This window comes from Lissotriton helveticus, chromosome 10 (assembly GCF_964261635.1).
Source record: "Lissotriton helveticus chromosome 10, aLisHel1.1, whole genome shotgun sequence".
Taxonomy (NCBI): domain Eukaryota; kingdom Metazoa; phylum Chordata; class Amphibia; order Caudata; family Salamandridae; genus Lissotriton; species Lissotriton helveticus.
Genome location: NC_136071.1, coordinates 1,068,236,297 through 1,068,260,917, shown reverse-complemented (window position 1 = coordinate 1,068,260,917; position 24,621 = coordinate 1,068,236,297). Strand labels below are relative to the sequence as shown.

The 24,621-nt window shown below is 41.6% G+C and overlaps 1 long non-coding RNA gene across 1 annotated transcript; it reads right to left on the bottom strand.

The window, feature by feature from the left end:
- Window positions 1-880: 880 nt before the first annotated feature.
- On the bottom strand, window positions 881-2,097 carry LOC144785608 (uncharacterized). Its single transcript, XR_013601987.1, has 5 exons — window positions 2,068-2,097; window positions 1,918-1,977; window positions 1,212-1,271; window positions 1,062-1,121; window positions 881-938 (listed from the first exon to the last, which is right to left on the bottom strand). It is a non-coding gene; the product is annotated as an uncharacterized LOC144785608 (long non-coding RNA).
- Between the last annotated feature and the right edge of the window lie 22,524 nt (window positions 2,098-24,621).

Below are 24,621 nucleotides of genomic sequence, written 5' to 3'. Positions count from 1 at the left end.
GCTAATTCGAAATCAATAATTATTTTTTGTGGAAAATAATTATTGATTTCATTTTTGAGAACATTTAATATTTCTGTGTAAGTGTTTTGCTGTTTGTTTGGTAGCAAACAGTAAATGAAAGGGATGTTATAGTTATGGTATAAACCGTGGATGGAATATAGTTGATAAAAAGGTTTTGGGCATGGTTTAAATGTTCCATCCATCATCCATTGGGGACACTGTTGGATTTTTCTTAAATTACTTGCAGTTGCAAACATTATGATTCTGTTTGTACTGCTTTCATTGTCAAAAAGGATACATTTGTCTTTATTGTGTGTGATGGACATTTCTGGTGAAATATTAATTTCCTCAAAAGTAGTAGGGTTGAGTGGGGTTGTGGAAGTGCGTCTTTTAGTGTATGCAATTGTGCGTTTTAGGGAGTCAATAGAGGGTAGTTGACCTGAAGCATGGGCTGGGACTTTTAACAGTTCTTCTTTAAGGATTTGTGTTGTTGGTTTATCACTTTGTGTGCTAGCAGTTTTTATACTTTCTAAAGCATCTCTTATTTCAATTTCTGTGACATTGGGGGGATGATTGTGTTCCCTGGTAGATAACACATTAGTTTCCTCAGTAGTAGCCCTTCCATAACATTTGTTTGAGTAATATTTGGTGCATTTCCAGAAAACTTTTCTACCACTTTGTCTTTCCTGATTATAAACATAACCCATATAACATAACAGTAATTTATTTTTCTGTGACATAACAAATTCTGCACCTTCTGTCATTTTGTTTTACTTGTTCTAGGAAAGAGTAGAAAGAAATAAAATCAAAAAACATATATTTCACTTTGTGGTGCTAACATAATTAATGATGTATTTATACTTACAGTTACTAAAAGCAGTAATCACAAATGCAGAACTGTATTTTGAAGGATTTTCTTGTATGTATTTCTTTATTTACTGTTGGTATGAAAATATAGAAATGCTAAGTTAATGTTTACACATAACAAACGTTTTTCTAGGAAAAAGCAGTTTTTAATTTTGCTTAGTAGTACATTTGATGTGAACATTACATATACTTACTTGTTTAAATAGTTGAGTTGTAGTATTTGGTGGAGTACATCAAGGTAGTAAAGTTCAGATCTGTACAGAAGATAGAATAAATAAATGTAAAATATTATAAAAAATATTTGGAACCGTTGGGAAATTGGAAATATTTAAAAGTATACTAACTTCTAAATAAGTAGTTTTGTTTGCTGTAGGTAGAATAGATGTATGATGTATTCACAATATCTGTAGAGGAAATATAAAATACATAACATGGTGTTAAGAACATAGGGGCATATTATCAAGGGGGTTTATCTCTGCTTTTTTGGCTTTAAAAGCCAAGAAAGCGAAGATAAAATTATCTCCCTATTACCTAGCTGTTGCTAACACCAGTTAGCGACAGCTAGTAGGAGATAGCGACCATCTTGGGCCCCACTTTGCATGTCAGTGATATTTATCACTAATGACATGCAAAGTGGGCGTGCCAAGATGTTAGCGACTGGAAATAGTCGCTAACATCGCTATCTCCTATTACCAACGTTTGGAGATATTCGCGCTAAGCGTGAATATCTCCAAAAACTAACACCTGCCCTGAGCAGTTCTTAGCCATGTTATCCAATGGTGGGTGGATAACATGGCTAAGAGCATTAGCTCGGTAATGCATGAATATCGCTGACTTTTCAGCGATATTCATGCATTGCGGCCGTTTTTTATCGCATTTGCGATAAACCTTGATAATAGCAAGGTTTATCTGCGATAATTTCTGACGATGCTTAGCGTTAAAAAATTCGTTGCTAAGCATCGTTAGCGATAAATATCGCTTAACGTTGGTAATATGCCCCAGAGTTTTCGGTTTTTTCGGAAGTTTTAGACAAATTACAAGTATACTTACATTTTTTACAAGGGTAGTCTTGTCTTTTGGTATAGTTGATGTTGGATGTTTTTATTGGATCTGTAGGGAAGATGTAATATGCAAGATATCTTGTTTAGAAAATAGCATTTTTAATATTGGGTGTTTACTAACAAAAACATATATACTTACATGTTTAATTAGTGTAGTTTTATACATTTGTAGTGTTGAAATAGGAAAATCTCAGAATATCTGTGAATAAAATGTTTAAAATAAAGTATGAATCTTGTGAAATAGTGTTTAAAAACAGCAGTTGGTGTATAACAGAGCATTAATATATACTTACTATCAGATTTTTTAGGTGAAGAAATAGGAGCAGGTATTAGGAAATTATTTGTAGTAGTTTCTATCAGAAATGTAGGAGGAGATACAAATTAAATAAGTGCAAGAGTTAGGAGATATAAGTAAAATAGTAGACTACTAATTTAGATTTCTAAATAATGCACTGTAACTTACTTGAATAATTAGGTAGTGAGCTGGATCTTTAAAGATGTTTGTTCTGGAACAAATTCTTCAGTGTGTTGGCATCTTCTTTCTATAGAGCTAGCAGCAGCAAATGGTAGAATGCATGTATCCCTTTTATAGTATGTGTATTTTGTGTGCTTTGATTTGATTGGTTGTAGGATGAAAGGAAGGATTGTATAGGCTAGTTTGAATTTTTTTTTGTTAATTGGTGTGTTTGTTGATGTGAGAATGGTGGTATGTGGTGATTTCCGCATTAAAGCAGGTTAGTTGTTAAATAAAATAGATGTGTAAGTGGAAAAAATAATGAAAATGTTAGTTAAATGTAAAGAATATTTTTAAAATGATAGAACGCATTTAATAGAATGTATAGCAAATGTAGATAAATAGGAATGTTATAAAAGTAACAGGTATTATATGTAAAATGTTTTTTGTATAGAGCAATGACTTTTATAGACGATTAATATGGTATTTCAGACATGAAAGGGTACAAAAAAGAACTCGATATTTTTTTGTTAACGATATTTTTGAACTCTATATTTTAGTAGTCGATATTTTTGTAGTGTTAGGGGTAATGTCATGAACAACGATATATTTGTAGTCAATATTTATTAGGGCGATATTTATGATCTCGATATTCTAAATACTCGATATTTTTGACTCGATATTTTTGTAGTTGGTGTAATAAGTATACAAAGTCGATATTTTTGTAGTCAATAATTATTCAACGATATTGTTGCAAGTCGATAATGTGACCGTCGATAATATTTCAGTGATCCATCTGAGATATATAGGAGACAGATGTTTTGCTCTCGCTGCTACTACTTTTAGATTGGGGCATATGAACAGTAGATGCTCTAAGTCCTGCTCTCCGCCGTTACATAGGCTACATATTGATGACTCACTTTGATGCCATTTTGATGTTAAAGTTTGGGTGGGTAGAATACCCAACCGGAGCAGGATAATTAATCTCCTAGCGCCGTGAGTGAGATTAAAATCTATATGGTTCTGGGTTTTCTTAAATACCATTGATTCAGCAAAGTTTGTATAGGAAATTAATTTGGCGCAATGCGACGAGTCAAGTTCAAAGCTTAGTCTTGGGGTATAGCATTTTAAGAAGAGTTTCAATTGAGGCGGTGTCCAAGTCAGCAACAGATCAGGACTAATGTTCGCCAGTTTGAAGGCGAAAGACATGTTTTTATAAAATACGTGCTTCGTAGAATCATTATCAAAAGTCTCTGTTTTAAGCAGGGAGCAAAGTGTACCTTCCTTTGCATGGAGCAGGTTGTATGCCCACCTAATGATGTTTGCGATACCTCGAGAGTAAGAGCTCGTAAGCGATAGTTCAAGGCGGAGTGCTTGTACCGGGATACACTGCGCTACTTTTAGCATTTTCCTCAATATTTTTCCTTCTTTTAGGTCCAGAAATGTCCACTGTTTTATAGGTATGTATTCCAGGGCATACGATAAAACTGCAGGGATCTTCACACTGTAGACTTTAAGCAGGGAGGAAAAATGTCTATTCCCCGAGGCAGCATATAACCTTAGCAGAGCTCCTGCATGCACCTCAGATTTTCTCGACAAGTTTAAGAACTGGGGGTTATTTTTTAGTGACTTAGTGAAGATCCTACCCAGATAGGTATACTCCTCAACTTCTTCGATTTTTTCGTCCCCCGAGTCTCCAACAATATTTACTGCTTTTTTTCTTGCCTGAGAAAGAAACTATTTTTGTTTTGGCTAAATTAGGTAATAGAAAGTTTTCCTTAGTGTACTTAAACAGGGCATCCAGATTGTTTTGCAGCCCAAAGGGGGTTAGGTCCATCACTATAATATCGTCCGCATAAAGTAAGGTATGAACTTTTTGGGCAGCAACCTTTGGTGGAAAGTTTAGTTCTTGCTGTAGATGCTGTGGCAAATCACAGAGATATAAGGAGGACAACAACGGGGCAAGGAGGCACCCTTGCTTGAGTCCATTAGGGGTTGGGATCGGGTTAGTCAGGCCCTTTTCCCTCCCCATTTGTACTTGGCACCAGGTGTCTGTATGCAGTGCCATTATAATTCGTAACAACTGCTCAGGGATTCCTAATTTCTTTAGTTTTTTCCATAGGGTCACTCTATCCACTCGGTCAAATGCTGTGGTAAAGTCAATGAATGCTGCATACACAGGCTGGGATTTAACTACCACATATTTATCAAGGATAGTTTGTAACATCGCGATATTGTCTAAGACTGAGTGTTTTGGCCTAAAGCCTGCTTGGTAGAGAGGGATCAGTCCCTGTGTAAAAGCCCATTTTTTTAGTTGATCAAGTACCTCTGCAGCAAAGATCTTTCCCGTAGCATCCAATAGTGATACCTGACGGTAGTTGCCAGGCTGTTGTCTCGGTCCCTTTTTATGTATTGGTATGACGATACTACCCTTCCAGGATTTCGGCAATTTCCCTGTGTTTAGGATGAAATTGAAGAGGGGAGATAGCATCTTACTCCAACCTTTTGGGTCAGTCTGAAGGACCTTAATAGGTATATGGTCTGGGCCGGTGGCTCCTGTTGTTCTTGCCTTCCTTATATGCATTTCTACAGAAAAGGGGGACACAGTTCCAATGGATAAGGTAATTCCTTCGCAGTTGTTTGTGGGAGGTATAGGCCTTTCATGGTTAATGTTTAATTTATACAAGTTGGTCAAATATATCTCCCATTCTTTAGGGGGGACTGGGATGGCTTGTAAGGCCTTTTTTGTGCCTGTTTCTTTGGCGATTAGTGACCAGTAAGTACGTTGATTGTACTGTTTTGCTGCTATTCGCAGGTCGACCCAATTTTTATCTTGTATTATATTTTTTTGCCGTTGTTTCTCCCTCTTACGTTGGTTCTTTAATTTATTAATTTCTGCTTGTCTAGATATAGAGGGATCCAGGAACTGCGATCTTATTAATTTATTTAACCTTTTTGCGCTTGTGGATGGCCTACTAGTTTTATTTTTGAGTCTAGCTGGTACAGCTTGTTGCACTTTGTGTTGGAGCGTTTGTTTTAATTTCTCGATTATCGTCTCAAAGTTTGTTATTAGGTTGGGGGAATAGATTACTTGAAGGAGCTTCTTTGTATTTATTAGAGTGGCGACTTTATTGAGTGTAGCAGAATTCCAATATATCTGCCTTTGGTTTGTCTTTACCGTAACTGTACTGGATTTAAACATGATATGACTGGTTGGGCATATGATCGTTGTCCATTGGGTGTGTAGGGCCTGGATGGCATGGTCGCTTCCTTGGACAAAGTAAATCTGAAGCTGAAAGACAGACCCGTACATATCCAAGCTGCAGATCATATAATCCAAAATTGATATGGAATTCGTTCCCTGTCTCGTATAAGACGCGGGGATGTCACCTTCCACATTTCCGTTTAGGATAGTTCCATTTAGTAGAGGTAGTGATTGTAATAATATTTTCCCCCTTTTGTCAGCCTTGCTTCTGGTCGGGAACAATGGCACTGAAATTTCAAGAGCTTCCTCCTTATACCATCTTGCCCATTTCAATATTTCTGTATTAGATAGTTTTCCGTTGAGGTCACCCATGATTATAAAAGGGAGATAAGCTTGAGTTTCTATTATTAGCTGGATACCTTCCAAGATTTCAACAAATAGCCCGTCGTTTGTTTGTCCAGGGGGTATATAGATGTTGAAAAGCAATAAGTTTTTTTGCAGCTCTGAAGTGTCTCTGAAGTGTCTGACCCCAACCTGATCTTAATGCATTGAAAGTGGTTAGATTTTGTAAAGATGATTTCTTGGGCCCAGTTGTATAAAGGATTGCTATACCTCCCTTCGCATGCCCTCGGCCAACTTCCTGCGCTGGGATATTATAGGTAAAATACCCCTCTGGTAAAAACTTTTTGTTGACTAAGTTTCTTGAATTGCCATTATAGCTGGTTGGTTTTTCGTTAGTTCCATCATCTTTTCTGGTGTTTTCCCTGCTATGTTCCAAGATGATATCTGTAGACCACTGCTAAACTGAGTGATTCTTGTTCCGTGATTGTTTTTTATTGTTTAAAGTCTCTGCAATCCATGACGAAGACTGATCAATATTTACTGTGTCCTTATCTTTGGAGATTTCTCTCTCCCCGTCTTTTACAGAGATAATCAGATGATCTGCAGAGTCGCCTATATAATTAGTTTTTTAATTTTGCTGATTAAAGGATTTTTGTGAAGATCCCTCGAGCAGATTTCTCGGTTTTCCGTCTGTAGATTTCTGTATTGATGTTAAATCGTAACCACATTTATGGAGAGTCTCTTTTTCTTTCAGTATAATTCCAGGGAGCACTGGTGACCAAAATTCTATCACGGCGGTTTTCATTTTTTCTTTATCCGGAAAGGATACTAAGTCGATGTCTTTACGTGTTAAAGTTTGTAGGGGCAAAATACGTTGAAGGAGGTTAATAATACGGCCTCGATTGAGAGGGGCTTCATCTGTTGGAAACAGCTCTGTTATTTGCAGCTGCGTCGATATTAACTCTTCTTGTGATGGATCTTTTTTCCGGTAATCTTCGGGTCTTTTAAAAAGAACTCTTAATGCAGGGTTTACAGGGTCATAAGGGAAGTCTTTTGCCCTTGGGTTTAACAGATTTTGTTGGAGAATTTTATTATTAGATTTTTCCATCAGGTTTTGATTTATTTTCTTTAGAGATATGGGAGAATTTATACTTTCTTCGTGAACAAGGTGGGCGTCAGGAGGGGTGGTGATCTTCTGAAATTTGAGTTTGTGCGCTTTTTTCTTTTTAAATCTTCTTAGCGGCTTTCCCCTTTTTTTCTTTCTTTCCACTTGCTTCTTTTTTATATTTTGTAAGTCCTGCGCATCCTCGACGTTTAGGCCGGTGCTATCCTTTTTTTCTTGGACCATGATGGGATTGGCCATGTTAAGTTTGTCTTTGGGTTTCCTAAATATAGGATATTGGTTAGACTCGCTATTAATGTCTTCTTTAAAGAGTTTCTTTAGGGAATATACCGTAGTTTTACACTGATTACTTATTGGTCCCTTACATGGTTTATTACCGGTTTGTGTTCCCGTTTCTCTTTTTGTCGTCGCTAAGTGGCCAGTGCTTTTGATGTCACTTGTTATTTCTTGACAGTTGTCAGGTATTCCCTTTACTTTGGTTTGCTCGGTTTGTTCTTTTTTCCTTTTTTCTTCCACTAGAAATTTTAAAATTCCTATTTGCACATCAAGTGTTTGATCCGAGTTCTCCAGGATATTACCTAGATGAGCGAGGACCGATTCCAGGATTTTTTGCAGTGTGAAAAGAGAGTTCGATACTGGAGTATTGTTGTTCGTTAAGCTGGTGGACTTGAACATAAAAAGGTCCCGGGAATATTCCAGGAGACTCTCTCGGTCAGCGGGTTTTTGTAATGTGCTATTGTATGTAACATCGGGTTCCTCTTGAAGCCCCAGATCTGATTCTCCTTTCATAACGGTTGGTTCATGACGCGTCGAGATATGATCGGGGCTTTGTTGAATATTAGATAAGTCCAATGTTATTTGGCCGGTTGACTCTATTTCTGGGGGTGAGTCCTCGAAATCTGTTAAGGGGGTTGTTTGGACAGCCTCAGATGTAATTAAGGTGTGTTCTTTGGGGGGGGCCTGTGCACTTCCCTCTTTGTCTTTTCCGTCCTCCATTATTTCAGCTGTTATAGCTGGGTTTGACTGATTTATTGCTGCTAGCCCCTCCGTAGTTAATGCTGTAAAGTACTTTCGTATTCCGGGGGTTCCTGTTATCCTTCCACTTTTCACCGCTTTGTTAGTTGTCTTCCTAATTGCCTCTTCTGTCCCCATTCTTTTCATAAAAATAGTTTGTGATCTCAGTTTCTTAAAGGCCATTTCCCTGCACCAGGGCTATTGATAGTATTTTTCCGATTGTAGGTTATCAATTTGATTGAGACTGTGGAATATTAATTTAGTTTTACACTGGCCAGGCGATTTGAGTGGCTTCCTTCCTCTGGCCTCTATACACTGGATTTTGGCTTGTGCTTGCTACTCTTTCAGATTGAGATGATTTTCAGCTGGGCAGGGCCGTTTATGGTTGGCGTTCCAACGGTGTTATTCTTATAGCGCCAAACTTGGCGGGCACACCTGCACTCCGCTTAGTTCTATTGCATTCCTATTTTATATTACTGATCCTTGCCTGTCGCACTCAGACAGACCCTCCCCGAGGTTTCAGCCTCAGGGGCCCGCGACACGTCGACAACTCCGCCACCTCACTTTCCCAGGCCCGTCTACCCCTCACAAGGGGGCAGCTGCCGTCAGGGAGAGAGCGAGGATAGCCTCGGGGTTTCGAAGTCACGGTTGTTACTGTTATATCTTGTTAATGATGTATATTCCTTTAAATGCTAATGTTACAATGCCTAGCTTACTGGATTCTGGCATGTGGAATCTAGGTGGCAGAAGGAGAATAACTTGGTTACTGATGGAGTTGGTCCTTGATTGCATATGGGGTTGAATGGATGATTATACCTACTTTATATCTACAATCCGCGAATTTCAAGTCATTTCAGTGGCCACGAGGATGGGATCGATTTGAAGATTCTCTATTCTGAATTTATGGAGAAATGAATGAATTTGTGAAGAATCACTGATGAAAAGTTCTTCAACCTCCTGAAAATTTTCTCAACCCCTAAGGCTGATATATCTGGTTCTTCCAAATGGTCCAAACCAAAACAAATTGTTTATACTGTTGGTAATGTAGTCAAGTTAGATGACGGTAAGAAATGGAATATAAGGAATATAACAAAATGCAATGATTTAGAGTGTAAACTTCTTGCAAATCAAAGATGTATCGATGCAGAATCTAAGTCTGAAAGTTCTTCAGAGTTGGCTGCAGATGGAAAAGTAAAGGAAAGGTGTGTTCGTCCTAAATCCAAACCCATATGGATGAAAAATTATAAGTGCATTTAGAATTTTTGTGTGATAAGTTATGTATTTTATCAGACATGTGTTCTATATTAATTTCAATTTATTAATATTTTCTTTAATTAACAAATCTTAGTGTTGTATTAAAATAACTTGTTTTAAGTTATTTAGGAAGGGAGATATGTTATATCTTGTTAATGATGTATATTCCTTTAAATGCTAATGTTACAATGCCTAGCTTACTGGATTCTGGAATGTGGAATCCAGGTGGCAGAAGGAGAATAACTTGGTTACTGATGGAGTTGGTCCTTGATTGCATATGGGGTTGAATGGATGATTAAACCTACTTTATATCTACAATCCGCGTATTTCAAGTCATTTCAGTTACCAAAGTTAATAAGGACTGCCACTGGAGGTAGTTCAAGGGGAGTTCGGGGGGAATGGCAATGCTAGCTATTATTCGCTGCTGCCCCCTTCCCTGTAGCCCCCAGTGCCGCTCTCACCGTTATACTGCAGCTGAATGTCCAAGCTTCGGTACACGCTTCTTGCCTCTGGATTTCCTTGACTCCTCTAGTTCCTTAGGCGCCTCGGGCGGTTGGTTGTGGATGCGGCTTGATTGTTAGCCTGTCAGGATAGTGCCTCGCTGTGTGCGCCTTGCTACACCTCACTGCATGTGATTCTTCTAGATATCCTTAGTTGGCGTCTGCCTTACTCCATGCTCCAATGCTGGTGGTGGTGCTTCGATTTTTCCTGTTTTTATCTTTTTTTGGGGGGAGGGGGGATTCAGACTGTGGTGCTGTGGTCTACCGCCGAGTCACCCTGCTCCTCCTCTTAGTCTGCTCCAGCTCAGTGCGCTGTGCAGATCCCGCAGGTTCACGAGCGGGGTCCGTGCTGCCGCCAAACCTCCCGGAGCCCGCTCCTGCCCGCTCCTGCTCCTGCTCCCGCTCCCGCTTCGCTCCACACTATGCTGCGGGGTACGGGCTGCGGGCTCACGGTAGGCGGCAAACAGGTTGCTGCTGTAGGCGTGCTGCAGGCCGCAGGGCTACGGGCTACGGGCTGCGGGCTGCTAGTTCGGGCTGCCGGTTCGATGTCCAAAGTGGGCGGCCCGGTGATCAGGATAGCTTCGGCTTCGGCTTTCAACTTCGGTCTCGGCTTCGGTCAATCCTCCTCGCCGCCAAGCCGCCAAGCCACCCTGCTCCGCTCCACACGGCAGGCTCACACACGCTCTCTGTGACTGCTGCTGATACTCTGCTACTCTGCTTCGACTCGCTTGGTATACGTTGGGATCATAAGAAGAGAGCTTTTTATGCTAGAGATTGATGGATCGAGTTGTTTGTGGCTGCTAATGAAGGACTGTGGGCGGTGACATTGCACAAGGGTAACATTTTCCTTGCAGGGCACAGCCTTCCTCGCTATAGTTGTGACTAGGGTTGTGAGATCCTCAATCATTCTTTTCAATGTGTCAATCTCAGTTCTTAATGCATTTATGGCAAGGACAGCATCTGTATTCTCAGTTTGGTTTGCTGTACCTACACGCCCCGATAGCATCAAAAGGGCCATGGGGCAGTGGCTGTGTGGAGTTGTCGCTGTCTTCGTCCACAATTGCCTGAAGAGGTAGGAATCTATTTGAGCAACAGATGGTAAGTTCTTGTTCATGAGCCTCTTGAGATACGTTAGTGCTAGTGATGGTAAGGGGAGTGACGGGAGTTTGAAATAGGCCTTGGACAGGGGAAACTGACTTGTTTAGGTTGGTAGATGTCCTTTTCGAAGGTAACTTTTGAAACATCATTGGGATAGCAAGGGAGCGGGCTGTTCTCGAGCTTGGTGGTTATATATCCTCCGAACCCCCAGGAATTGGGGGTATCGATTGATTACCCCTCCAGGATTTCTTCACATTAGTTTATTAGGGTATCTATCGTGTCACGCACCCAGTTACTGCCTGGGTGTTTGAGAGACTTCCTAGCCCTTTTCACTTCAGTAGACCTGCCTACCCCACTTCCCCCAGTGCCTTCCATAGTTTTCCGCTTCCCCATGTTATTGACCAGGTATCACAGATGGTGATGCTAGTAAATGCCCACAGTTCTATCGGGTAATTGACAACAATATCTCAAAAGGTAACAGTAGGGTAGTCAGTTATATCAGAATGTAAAATACATTACGATCAAAAGAGACAGCGGGAGACTCATGTAAAGTTTTTCAAAAGTGCACATGGCATCATATATTTGGAAAAAAGGTTTAGATATGGTACCGTTGTAACAGCACTGTAAAAACCGATGAGAGTGATTACTTCAGGAGTGGAACTGCCAGTCCTGAGGGCAGAGAGCAGAGTGGAGTTGGCGGCAAGGTTAGAACTGACCTTTCAGTGTCTCACGCTGCGGGAGGCTGGCGGCGATTATATCGCGCCTCCAGGCGCGCTACACAGTGTCACAGCAGGTGACAAAGCAAGGGTGGCTGTGAGGTGTAGTCCGTATGGGCCGGTCCCCTCACGGCAGATGTAGGCGAGATTCTGCAACGTTGGCCGTTTACCTCACGGCGGCGGCGTGATGATGTTGCCCCCTCCGCTGCTTCCCAAGGTTAGAACTGACTTTTCAGCGTCCCGCACTGCAGGAGGCTGGCGACGATTATATCGTGCCTCCAGGCGCACTACACAGCATCACAGTGGGTGACGAAGCAAGGGTGGCTGGGAGTTGTAGTCCGTATGGGCCGTTTCCCTCACGGCAGGTGGAGGCGAGAGTCTGCAATGTTGGCATTTTCCCTCACGGCGGCGGCATGATGATGTTTCCCCCTTCGCTGCTGCCCAAGGTTAGAACTGACTTTTCTCACTTAACTTACTTGCTGCCCTAGAGATGCTATGCTGTGTCAGAGGGAGTTGGTACAACACTTTGTCCTGCTGCCTTAATGGAGGGCAAAGGAGCTCTTCCCACCACCTCCCATTCATCAATGCTTTGCTGATACAGTGGTTTGTGGCGGTGATGGCAGCAAGAACGGCAAAGAGGAACACATCAAACCATCGTACAAAGAACCAATTCAGATTATCAGTGTTGTAACTGGCATGTTCTGCATGGCTGAGAATGAGGCCATGCTATGAACTTGCATTGAGCATGTAGTTGGCCTGTCGCACATGAAAGATGCAGCATGATTGACGAAGCAGGCTATGCGAGGTCCCACAACTGCTGAATCTACTCACCACCAACAAGATGCTTATGCGTATCGAAGACCCACGATGCAGGGGGCTCACTCCTGTGATGTGAGCAGTGCATTTGGGGCTCTGCACCAGGCAATCCAGCCTCCAGGCACAATACTTGTGGGCATCTAAGAGGGCACCGCTCTCCAGGTGTCACAGGTAGATGGTTTGGGTCCCTCATGGAAGGTCTTTTATGTCCCTAAGACCTCGATAAGAGAACACAGCACAAGCCAAGGAGCCCTTGGAGAGCATCCTTCAGGATGCCACACAGCAGCCGTTAGTCAGTCCAGGCCAGCCACTATTCAGGAAGGGTGCAGAGTCCCTTACAATGGCAGTAATCCTCCTTGTGCACAACAGAGTCCTCTGGCAGGCTACACCACACAGTTCCAGGATGTGCAGTCCCATGTCCCCACAAGTGTATCTCTGCCCTGCTGAAGTATGGCACCAGCAGTTATACTGTAGTGTGCTTTTGAAGTGAGTTGCGGATCAGTGGGCTTCCCTTTGAACCACAGATGTCTACCCTAAATTTTAGTTCTGTCTTCCATGGGCCCATGGAATGCAGATATTAATCTTTAGTGGGGCCATGTCACAGAGGCCAAGTGTCAAAACCTCTTCCTCCAATCTATCCAGTTAGGCCCTGAAATGGCAGAGGTCTGTTATTTCAGTTGCATGCCTAATGTTTGGAGCTGTCTCTAGGGAATGCACAGATGTGCTCCCTCATCCTCCAGTATGGACTAGAGTCAAACTAAAAAGCACACCAAGAGTTTTACAGAGAAATTCACACTTTCTAGAAATGGCATTTCTAAACTATTAAGGACACATCTCTCTTTAACAAAGGAGAAGTTTTGCCATTGTGAATCCAATGACAGGAAACATTATGAGTCAACTCCACTGTAAGCCACAATTGCAGCTTGATGTGATTTCAATCATTTCCCTATGTTAACCTATGGGAAGAGCAAGACCCTTAGGTAAAACATGATACATGAAAGTGCTCACACAGAGGCATGCAATGGCAGGCTTGAGACTTGTTCAAAACATCAGGTAAGCACCACTTTCTAACATGTGTAGACCAGAGCCCCAGGGCCACTACTAGAGAAGCAGCACAACCCATGTGTTGTCCCATGGGAGGAGTCGACCCACATGGGGTTTCTTCACTACCATGGCAGGGAACACTCATGTGCACCCGTCCTGCCTTTCACCTAACACTGGCTTCACCCCTCAGGGCTTACCCTAGGAATGCTCTAGTGGTGGTGGAAGGGCCACGTTAATAGGTTAAAAATGCCAACCTGAGCACAGGTATGCACCCACAGGGCTGCAATGGCAGGCATGATATATGTTTGGAAGGCTATTCTGGTGGGTGGCACAATCAGTGTTGTGTCTCACCTTCAGCAAGTACAGCACCTGTCCTGGGTATGTGGTGTACCTTTTTACAGGGTATTCACAGATACAATGCCTAAACCAATCAAGTAAGCACCACTTCCTAGCATGTGTAGTAAGGGTGCGTATGCCTTCCCATTGCATTACAAAAGCTCCCAGTGTCCTAAGGCCTCCGAAAGAGAATCAGTAAAAACCAGGAGGAGAAAAAGTTAAACATTTTAGGAAAACCCTCCAAGAAGGACCATGTCCAACAATCAAATATTTGGACTGCTGGAGTTGTTGGAAATCATGATCCTAGTTTACTTTTAAAGGCAGCTTAAAGGTGTTCCTCCCCTCCACTTCTGTTTTTTCGGGGTTGACTAGGAGCCTTTGTTTTTTGCCCTGAGCCTCATCTAATGTGTGATGTGATCAACACTTGCTATTTCGGGCACTAAGCCACTGTTTGAGAGTTGGAGAGCACACAGAAATGCCTTTAGTGAGCTGATACATGAGATTGCAGAGGTATTAGGCCTCACCACCAAAGTGCATGGCAAGTGACACTCTGCATTAGAGCCTACCTCAAAAGACAAAATCCAACCCAGTGGTGACCAGGAGTCCACTGTCCATTATGGACCATGGCAGTGTTATATCAAGAAGGCCATTTGAGGGCATGGTCACAGCTAAATTCCTGGTGAACAGGAAGATGAAGTTAGAATAGAAACCTGGCTTCCTGACAGCCCCACATTGAAGAGGTGGTACCTAAAAAACTGTTCTTTTCCTCTTTCTCAGGGTAAGTAGTCTCTACAAGGGTCCATCTGCAGCTTTTCCCTCAAGTGCAAAGCAGCCTTGGTCCAAGCAGCTCCATCCACTTGTTTCATCATTACTTGTCAGCAAAACGGTGCCTCTCTCCACCTTCTTCTCCTTCATTTCACCACCCTGCAGTCATTGCCCCAAAGAACAGGAACTCACTGCTTCTGTTGTTTCTAATTCACCCGCCTTACAGTACACATCATTGCCATCAGCACAAGGGCGAGCCAAAAGGTGTTGGCATGGCTGGATTCCACCAGTTCCCGAACAGCCCCTCCATTCCAGCATTGGAGGGCAGCAGTTGCAGATGGAAGCTGGTGGAAAGACTCATTGAAAACACGCCAAGAGCACCGAGATCAGGCTGTTATTTTGAAGGCCTTCTTATTTAAACCACACCCATTCTCAGTTGCTTTGCAAGGAAATCGAGAATTGGCCGGATGTGGTTGTTTTTTCCTGTTTATGCTCAAGAGAACTTAACTACCCGTGGGTTTGGAATCCAGGTCTCTTTAGGGATATTCACTGTTCAACCTACACATATGTTGTTCAGCTTCCTCTGTGACCCTGTATAAATGAAAATGAAGGGAAAGGATTATTGACTAGTTCAACACAACTAACATGACTAGAGTTAGAGAAACACAAAATAAAAGCATGTTGCAGTATGCAAAGGATATTATGCTAACCAAGTGAATATGGCATAACATTGCACAGAGACAAAACAGCATATCAACAGTACAACAATATGTTAAGCAATATGATAGATTTAGTAAGGACATCTAATATTGGGATAGAGGCAAGAGTACCTTTCCTATTATGAAACAAAAGGCTCAACAAAGCGTTTGGTAAAATACAAGAGGACCTCTCTTTGATGAAGTATAGTGTCACTCATAGATCCACACAATAGGTGTAAAGCAAGTCAGACAGAAACTGTGTAATATTAATATTTTAGAAAAGACAAGCTACTGTTGAGTAACAGTGCTGTGTGCTTGCAGGATCAGAAAAGGTCTCCGTTCTGCAAACAAGAGTAATACTCATTGAGTAACTACAAAACTGATAAAGGAGATACACAAGACCAAAGATATATTTTGTGCAAGGAAATTAGGGGCATATTCACAAGGAAATGGTGGAGCGCAGAGCTGCAGCAAAATTTTCAGCACTGCGCTCCCCCATTTCCAAGTGCAGAGATGTGCTGTATTTACAACAAAACAGCGCACCCTTGTGTTCTCCCTAGCACTGGCGATAAAAATAGCTGCCTAGCTCCAACACAGACACCCTTGTGCGTATTGCAAGGTTGCCTGCGTTGCAGTAAATGAATGTTTATGTATAGGGCAGTGTCCCTTCCTGCACATAAACAACCATTAATGGTGTTTTGCTCTTTCTATGTGTTCTGCAGAATGCAGCACACATAGAAAAAGCAAAAAAGAGGAGAAATAAAAGTATTTCTCCTCGTTGTGCCATTCTAACACTTGCTATTGGATGGCGTTTATTTTTGGCTTGCCTCCGATTTACACATCCTATGTAAATCTGGGGCAGTGGGAAAATCCATTAGGTGTTGCAGTGGAACGCCCACAGCAACACCCATTGCACACCCTTTTCATGAAGAAAAGTTAGTGAAAGGGTATCATATTACAAAGTGGCGTTAAGCCACAAAAAGTGGCTTAACACAACTTTGTAAATATGGAGCAGGGCATTGCGCCACACGAACATTGTTAAAAGTGACTTTCCAGTGGCGCAATCCCCTTGTAGCTATCCCCCAGATTCATCAAGAACACATTTTGCTATTCCTTGATAGCGAAAAATACCGATTCGCTATTAAGGAATAGCAAAATGCTATTCATCAAGAAATCACTTCAAAAATAGCGTTTTCTAAGAATTCCTTAATTGCGACTCGCATGAAAGAAAGCTCTTCTGATCAGCAATGGACCGTATCTATTAAAAACTTAATCTGCACACCAACAGCGGTCCGGCAACCTGCAAAGTACTCCGAAAGCTTTCTTTCATTGTTGCTGGATCATTGAATTGAATTAATGGTCACTGTCTGCGAGTACTCTGCAGATCGCGGCAGTGTCATTTCCCCACCTTCTACCACATGAACTCAGCTATTCCACTTCTATCACAATTTGCTAAGGGGCTTCCTCTGCAATATATTATTGTCCTGATGATGGTCTTATAGACAACTGCAAGCAAAAGACCGAAACGTCGACTTCTTCGTCAACTCCCGAGCAATTTATGTTTCTAAGAGTAATCTTTGTGCACAATTGGTCTAAGTTACTCTCTTTCATTAAAAGGAGCTGATGTTTTGTTATGAACTACTTTGTTGATTTGTTTTAAACATCTGTTCATGACTTCTTGCTCACAATTAATTATTTGATGTATCCCCTTGAACTGATTTTTTTGATATATAAAATTTAAGATGCTTTCATACAATTAGGATCTCCCGTGTGCTTCTTCTTTCTCCTTTGCGATTAAGATCGACAATTACTATTGTTATCCTATGGATACATCAGAGTTAGATTGCTGACAACAAACTCTACGATAAATGTCAACAAATAAATTGAACTAGTATTCAAATTAAATCCCTTGTAGACAATCCCTACCCTGTACTGTGTTTTTAGAATTGGCATCTGGTAATTTTGGCATGGAAGGAAGGCAGCTTTGCCACACACGCACATATATACATTCACTCACTCACACAAATGTATTCACAAAAGCGCACACAAATACTTATTCACAACGCTCACTTATAAGAAATTCATACATTTATTCATACATGCAGCCATGCACCAATCATTAAAAAACATAAGTCTTACCTGCCCTGCAGCTCCAGGAGAGGAAAGTCTTGCAGGTCCCAGCAGGGTTGAGACTGCTGCCTTTCCAGGACAGCCATTGAAGGAAGGCAGTAGTCCTCACTCATCACAGAATGGGACGTGTTCAGTGAGACTTGCTGACTCCACCCCACTCTGTGACAAGGTGTCACTGATTGACACTCAGCCCTGGTAACTTCAGGGCATGAAACTGAAGTACCCAAGTCCGAGGGAACCAGCGACATACTCCCTTGTCATGAGGGGGAGGGCCTTGAGACACTTTTGATAGTCTTAGGAGGTCACGCCCACAGGGCTGTGAAATCCTCAGGTTGGGAAAGCTCAGGTCACGTAGCCAGAAGCCGGCTCATTTAGCACATGTCTAGCTCCTGGATGCCTGACCTGAACAAGATGATTGTCTGGCAGGCTGAAATTTGCCCAGCCTGACAGACACTCTTGTTATCTGGAAAAAAGGTGAGGGGGCATTACCTCTTCACCCATATGGAAGGTCTGCGGCTAGTTTTTAGTGAAAAAACAGAGTGATGTGGATCCACTCTGTAATGGGCCATCAGTAGCATCGTATGTTGCTCATGTCCTCTCTGAGAGTAGGTGTCAAAGGTACAGGGGAAAATAAAAGTCCTCTCCCTATTTCTGATTAAGGAACACGTTATGGATAGTTTTACACTTTAGGAGACCAGACTGCTCATAGCATATTGGTAATCATGTAGTCGATTGCATTTGAAAAAGGTATAAGTGAACATTATTGCAAAATTTGAATTGGTAACTAAAGTATAAACTTGAAAAAATGTGCATTCATTCTAGGGGGCCTCGGATTATTATTTATTACATGGGTGGATGCCAGATTAAGAATTTTGAAGAACAATGGTGTATTGTGTGAGTGACTGCTTGTATGATGAGTGCATGAGTACGTATCTTGGATGAGCTAGTGTTAATGTGTGCTTTGTATGTGAGTGTATGAGTGCATTTCTGTAGGTGAATTGTGAGAAATATACAAACAACCATAGACATGAAAATAAAAGACAGACACATGCGGGCGGCCATCTTGGGTGAGGAAAAAACAAGCCAAGGAGAAGATGGTATAGACTGCAAAAAATAGTAGAAAAAAAGTAGAATGAAAGAATAAAGGGTGAATGAATTGAAAAAAAGGTGTCAGGAATAACAGTGAGCAAGTAAAGTACAGCAATGGTGGGACAAAAAGGTAAAAAAAAAGGTAAAAAATACTAATAAAGAGGCTACAAAATAGACAGAGAGGTTACAGCATGAAGATCAACTAGCGAATTAAAGAAAATAACTGTATTCAATACGATCATTAAGGCCTTTTGGCTGGCAGGCAGGCATCCAATCTCTTTATCCAAACTGTTTCTCTTTGTAAGAGTAATTTTTTGTTATCTGTGCCTGGTCTCATCGGTACAATCTCCAAGACAAGGAACCGCAGTTGGCTGACGTTGTGTTGGTGTGCGGTAAAGTGAGCAGCAAGGGGTGCTTTCATGGTCTTGTTCCTTATGGTGCTCTTGTGCTCGGTCAAACTGACTTTTATTTTTCTCTCAGTCTTTCCTGCATGAGGTAAACCACAAGGGCATTTGAGTAAAACACAACATTTTTTGAGTCACATGTGGCATTGGTCATAAGTTTAATGGTTTTTCCAGATGATGGATGGTTCACGGAGGTACCTTTGATGATATTGTGACAGTGACTACAATTATGACAGGGTTTGGTACCTGTGAAACAGGTAGATGAGTCTTTGGGTCTAGACTCCAAAATGTTCTTAATGTTCTTAGATCTTTGATATGCAAAGAGTGGTCTATGATTAAAGATCCCCTCAAAATCTGGTTCGTATTGGATCATATCCCAATTTTTGAGGATGATATTTTTAATGGCGGTGCTTCTAGTAGAGTATTTCGACACAAAGACCGGTCTCTGGTTACTGGTTTGTTCAATGTGTGGGGTCAAAAGATCTTGACGATTTTTTGAACGAAATGCGTGCTTTAGCTGTTTGTAAGGTGGATTCCGGATATTTCTGATCTCTGTATTTCTGGAGAATCTTTTGTTCGGAAAGATCATAAGCATCGGGTTCAGAACAAATTCTTTTAGCCCTTAACAACTGGGAGTAAGGTAGGTGTCTCTTCAAAGATGTGGAATGACAGCTGGTGAAAAATAGGGCATTGTTTCTATCCGTGGCTTTCACGAACAGGTCAGTGATTAGTTTGTTGTCCTGCAAAGTAACCTGAACGTCCAGGAAAGGTAGACTCGTCGTACTTACGGTGTGGGTGAATTGAATGTGATCATCAAGGTTGTTGATGTAAGTAAGGAACTCAGTAACTTCATCTGGTTGACCGATCCAAATTAAAAAAATATCATCAATGTAACGCCACAGCGTGCGGATGTTTTTAATCCATTTATTGTTGTTCAAGATGTGGTCCAGTTCCATGCGGTGCATGAAGTGATTCACGTAGCTGGGTGCTGCGCAGTTACCCATTGAGGTACGAACTAGCTGCAGGTAGTACTCATTGTTCCAAGAAAAGTAGCTATGATAGAGTGTGAATTGTATTAACTCTAGTAGTAGAACTTTCAGGTCATCATCGATGGGATGAGTTAACAAGAAGGATCAATCGCTTCAATGCCACTGTTATGAGGTATCGATGTATACAAAGCGCATACATCGATGGTGACCAGAGTATACATAGTGTTGGGTTCCAAAGTCACTTGTTGAAGTCGGTTTAAAAAGTCAGTGGTGTCACGTAAATACGTGGACATGCTTTTGACGATGGTCTGAAGGTATAGGTCAATGAATTTCCCAGTTGGTTCCTGTATGGAATTCTTAGTAGATACAATAGGGCGAAAAGGAGGCTGGTGCAGATTTTTGTGAATCTTTGGTAGCATATGTATGCTTGGACATTTTGGAAATGGTTGAGTTAGGTAATTATGATCTTTCTCAGTGATGGTTCCCATCCTAACGGCTTTATCCAAGATGATTTTCAAAATTGCAGAAAAAGTCTCAGTGGGGTCTTGCATTAGATTCATATACAAGTTAACATTGCGGACATGCTCAGTCACACTCTTATGGTAATAGTCATTGTCCATAATAACCAATGCTCCCCCTTTATCAGCTTTACAGCAAACGACAATGTGGTTGCGTGAAATTTGATTCAACGCTCTGGATTCCCTGCGATTAAAATTGTTGCGTTTTGGGGCTGGTTTTCTGAAGCAGTCCTTAATGGAGTTCATAGTGATCGTTTCATAAGAATCGAAGATCTTGTGGCTGACCGTAGCCTGAAAGGTACTTTTGCTTTTCAATTCTTTGCATGTATGTGCCACGGGGGGACCCGTGGGGGGACTAACGTTGGTGAACAAATGACGTAATCTCAAATTACGCAAGAATTTATAAAGACTCACTTCAGTTTCCAATTCAGTAGCGTTGTAGGTAGGAACAAATGACGTCGCTCGTTCAAGCGTCGTCATTTGAGAATTGGTTAAAGTCACTTTAGAGATGTTAATGACTAAGGTTTTTTGCTCCTGGTTGCTTGGGCTTTGGATGTGGTTGGTTCTTTTGAGGCTTCTGCTCCTCCGGGTTCGACGATGATGACAGGGCCTTTCTCTAAAAAAGAGACACCAGATGTTGAGGCGTTGGTTTGAGGAATGTTTTCAGTAGTTCTGGAGGGTGTAACATTTCTAGGAGATCTTCCGTAGGATGTGCCCCCTCTTTGAGATGTTGATCCATCGGTTGAGCTCCCCTCATCTGATGAGGGATTATTGTAAGGTCTTTGTTGTCTACGTTGGGCGTAGACCTCAGCCCAACTGTAGACCTCCCCCAGTTTATAATCCATAGTATCACGTTTATACTTTCTGATCTTTCTGTCATTAATTTCCTTCGTATATTTATCCAATTGAATATTAATATCGTCTAAAGCTTTATCCGGTTCTTCTTTGGGCATATTCTTATCCAAGTTTTGTTGGATTTGAGCGATTTCTTTCTCCAAATCGTCGATTACTTTTGAAAGTTCTTCTACTATTAGTAGGATTAAGTCGAGTGAACAACGGTTGAGAATGGCGTACCATCGTTCCGTGAATTTCGGATTGTTCCTACAGAGAGTAGGCTTCAGGGCGATACGCAAACCTCTTGGGATGCCTTGGTCTTTATGGTATCTTATTAAGGTACCGGCGTGTAGGCGTTGGTTGATAATTCTTTTAGATGTGTAAAGTAGCTGTCTTAACATGCTGGGTTTAGAAAATGTACTTGTGGAGGATGGATCTACTTCCTGAATCAGGGAGTATATGCAACTGGTTTCTTCAGGAGTGAATCCAAATGTTTCAGCGCGATTCGCTGTGGTGCTGGCAATCTCTTCATATGACATGTTGGGTGGGTGCTCGCACAAAAGTAGCCAGGTAAAATATATAGATAAGCAATGATGTGGGATTGCGGCACACCCTCTGTAAAAGTTCAACGAGAATCTGCTAGATATAATGGTAGTTGTATCTTTGGGTACCAGGGAATGAGTCCCTCCTGGCCGGTGGGGACTCCAAATTTCAACAAAAGAACTGAGGAGTGCAGGAAACTCCTGCACTACTTCCAATGGCACTCCAGGTGGAGAGAAATTCTCCTACAAAGAAAGTTCAACAAATGTAGCTAATTTAGTGTAAGGAAAACTTTATGAGTCAATAGTCCATGGTGATATATTTATTTGAAGAGTCACATATTTTTTCACACAGCACATTGCTATAGACTTTGCTCACCGCTTGACTACCTTTCTAACCTCCGCACGTCCCGTCATGATTCATAATTCTGCCTCACTCACATCACTTTTCCTTTGTTGTACTTGTTCCGTGGAGGTTCTTCCACTTCCTGAACCGTTGTATTCTTCACTTACAGATTGCGAACTGTCCCCTGAGGAAGGGCCTCAGTCCCGAAATGCATAAGGACACTATCAATGGAATTGGATACTTTGAATTCCTATTTGAATACATGTCCTTCGAATGAAGTCACTATGATTTAAATATGTGACTCTTCAAATAAATATATCACCATGGACTATTGACTCATAACGTTTTCCTTACACTACATTGGCTACATTTGTTGAACTTTCTTTGTAGGAGAATTTCTCTCCACCTGGAGTGCCATTGGAAGTAGTGCAGGTGTTTCCTGCACTCCTCAGTTCTTTTGTTGAAATTTGGAGTCCCCACCGGCCAGGAGGGACTCATTCCCTGGCACCCAAAGATACAACTACCATTATATCTAGCAGATTCTCGTTGAACTTTTACAGAGGGTGTGCCGCAATCCCACATCATTGCTTATCTATATATTTTACCTGGCTACTTTTGTGGGAGCACCCACCCAACATGTCATATGAAGAGATTGCCAGCACCACAGCGAATCGTGCTGAAACATTTGGATTCACTCCTGAAGAAACCAGTCGCATATACTCCCTGATTCAGGAAGTAGATCCATCCTCCACAAGTACATTTTCTAACCCCAGCATGTTAAGACAGCTACTTTACACATCTAAAAGAATTATCAACCAACGCCTAAACGCCGGTACCTTAATAAGATACCATAAAGACCAACGCATCTCGAGAGGTTTGCGTATCGCCCTGAAGCCTACTCTCTGTAGGAACAATGCAAAATTCACGGAACGATGGTACGCCATTCTCAACCGCTGTTCACTCGACTTAATCCTACTAATAGTAGAAGAACTTTCGAAAGTCATCGACGATTTGGAGAAAGAAATCGCTCAAATCCAACAAAACTTGGATAAGAATATGCCCAAAGAAGAACCTGATAAAGCTTTAGACGATATTAATATTCAATTGGATAAATATACGAAGGAAATGAATGACAGAAAGATCAGAAAGTATAAACGTGATACTATGGACTATAAACTGGGGGAGGTCTACAGTTGGGCTGAGGTCTACGCCCAACGTAGACAACAAAGACCTTAAAATAATCCCTCATCAGATGAGAGGAGCTCAACCGATGGATCAACATCTCAAAGAGGGGGCACATCCTACAGAAGATCTCCTCGAAATGTTCCTCCCTCCAGAACTACTGAAAACATTCCTCAAACCAACGCCTCAACATCTGGTGTCTCTTTTTTAGAGAAAGGCCCTGTCATCATCGTCGAACCCGGAGGAGCAGAAGCCGCAAAAGAACCAACCACATTCAAAGCCCAGGCAAACAGGAGCAAAAAACCTTAGTCATTAACATCTCTAAAGTGACTTTAACCAATTCTCAAATGACGACGCTTGAACGAGGTACCTCATTTGTTCCTACCTATACCGCTACTGATTTGGAAACTGAAATGAGTCTTTATAAATTCATGCGTAATTTGAGATTACGTCATTTTTTCACCAACGTTAGTCCCCCCACGGGTCCCCCCGTGGCGCATACATGCAAAGAATTGAAAAGCAAAAGAACCTTTCAGGCTCCTGTCAGCCACAAGATCTTCGATTCTTATGAAACGATCACTATGAACTCCATTAAGGACTGCTTCAGAAAACCAGCCCCAAAACGCAACAATTTTAATTGCAGGGAATCCAGATTGTTGAATCAAATTTCACGCAACCAGAACATCGTTTGCTGTAAAGCTGATAAAGGGGGAGCATTGGTTATTATGGACAAAGACTACTACCATAAGAGTGTGACTGAGCATGTCCACGATGTTAACTTGTATATGAAGCTAATGCAAGACCCCATTGAGACTTTTTCAGCAATTTTGAAAATCATCTTGGATAAAGCTGTTAGGATGGGAACCATGACTGAGAAAGAACATAAATACCTAACTCAACCATTTCCAAAATGTCCAAGCATACATATGCTACCAAAGATTCACAAAAATCTGCACCAGCCTCCTTTTCGCCCTATTGTATCTACTAAGAATTCCATACACGAACCAACTGGGAAATTCATTGACCTATACCTTCAGACCATCGTCAAAAGCATGTCCACGTATTTACGTGACACCACTGACTTTTTATACCGACTTCAACAAGTGATTTTGGAACCCAACACTATGTATACTCTGGTCACCATCGATGTATGCGCTTTGTATACATCGATACCTCATAACAGAGGCATTGAAGCGATTGAATCCTTCTTGTTAACTCATCCCATCGATGATGACCTGAAAGTTCTACTACTAGAGTTAATACAATTCACACTCTATCATAGCTACTTTTCTTGGAA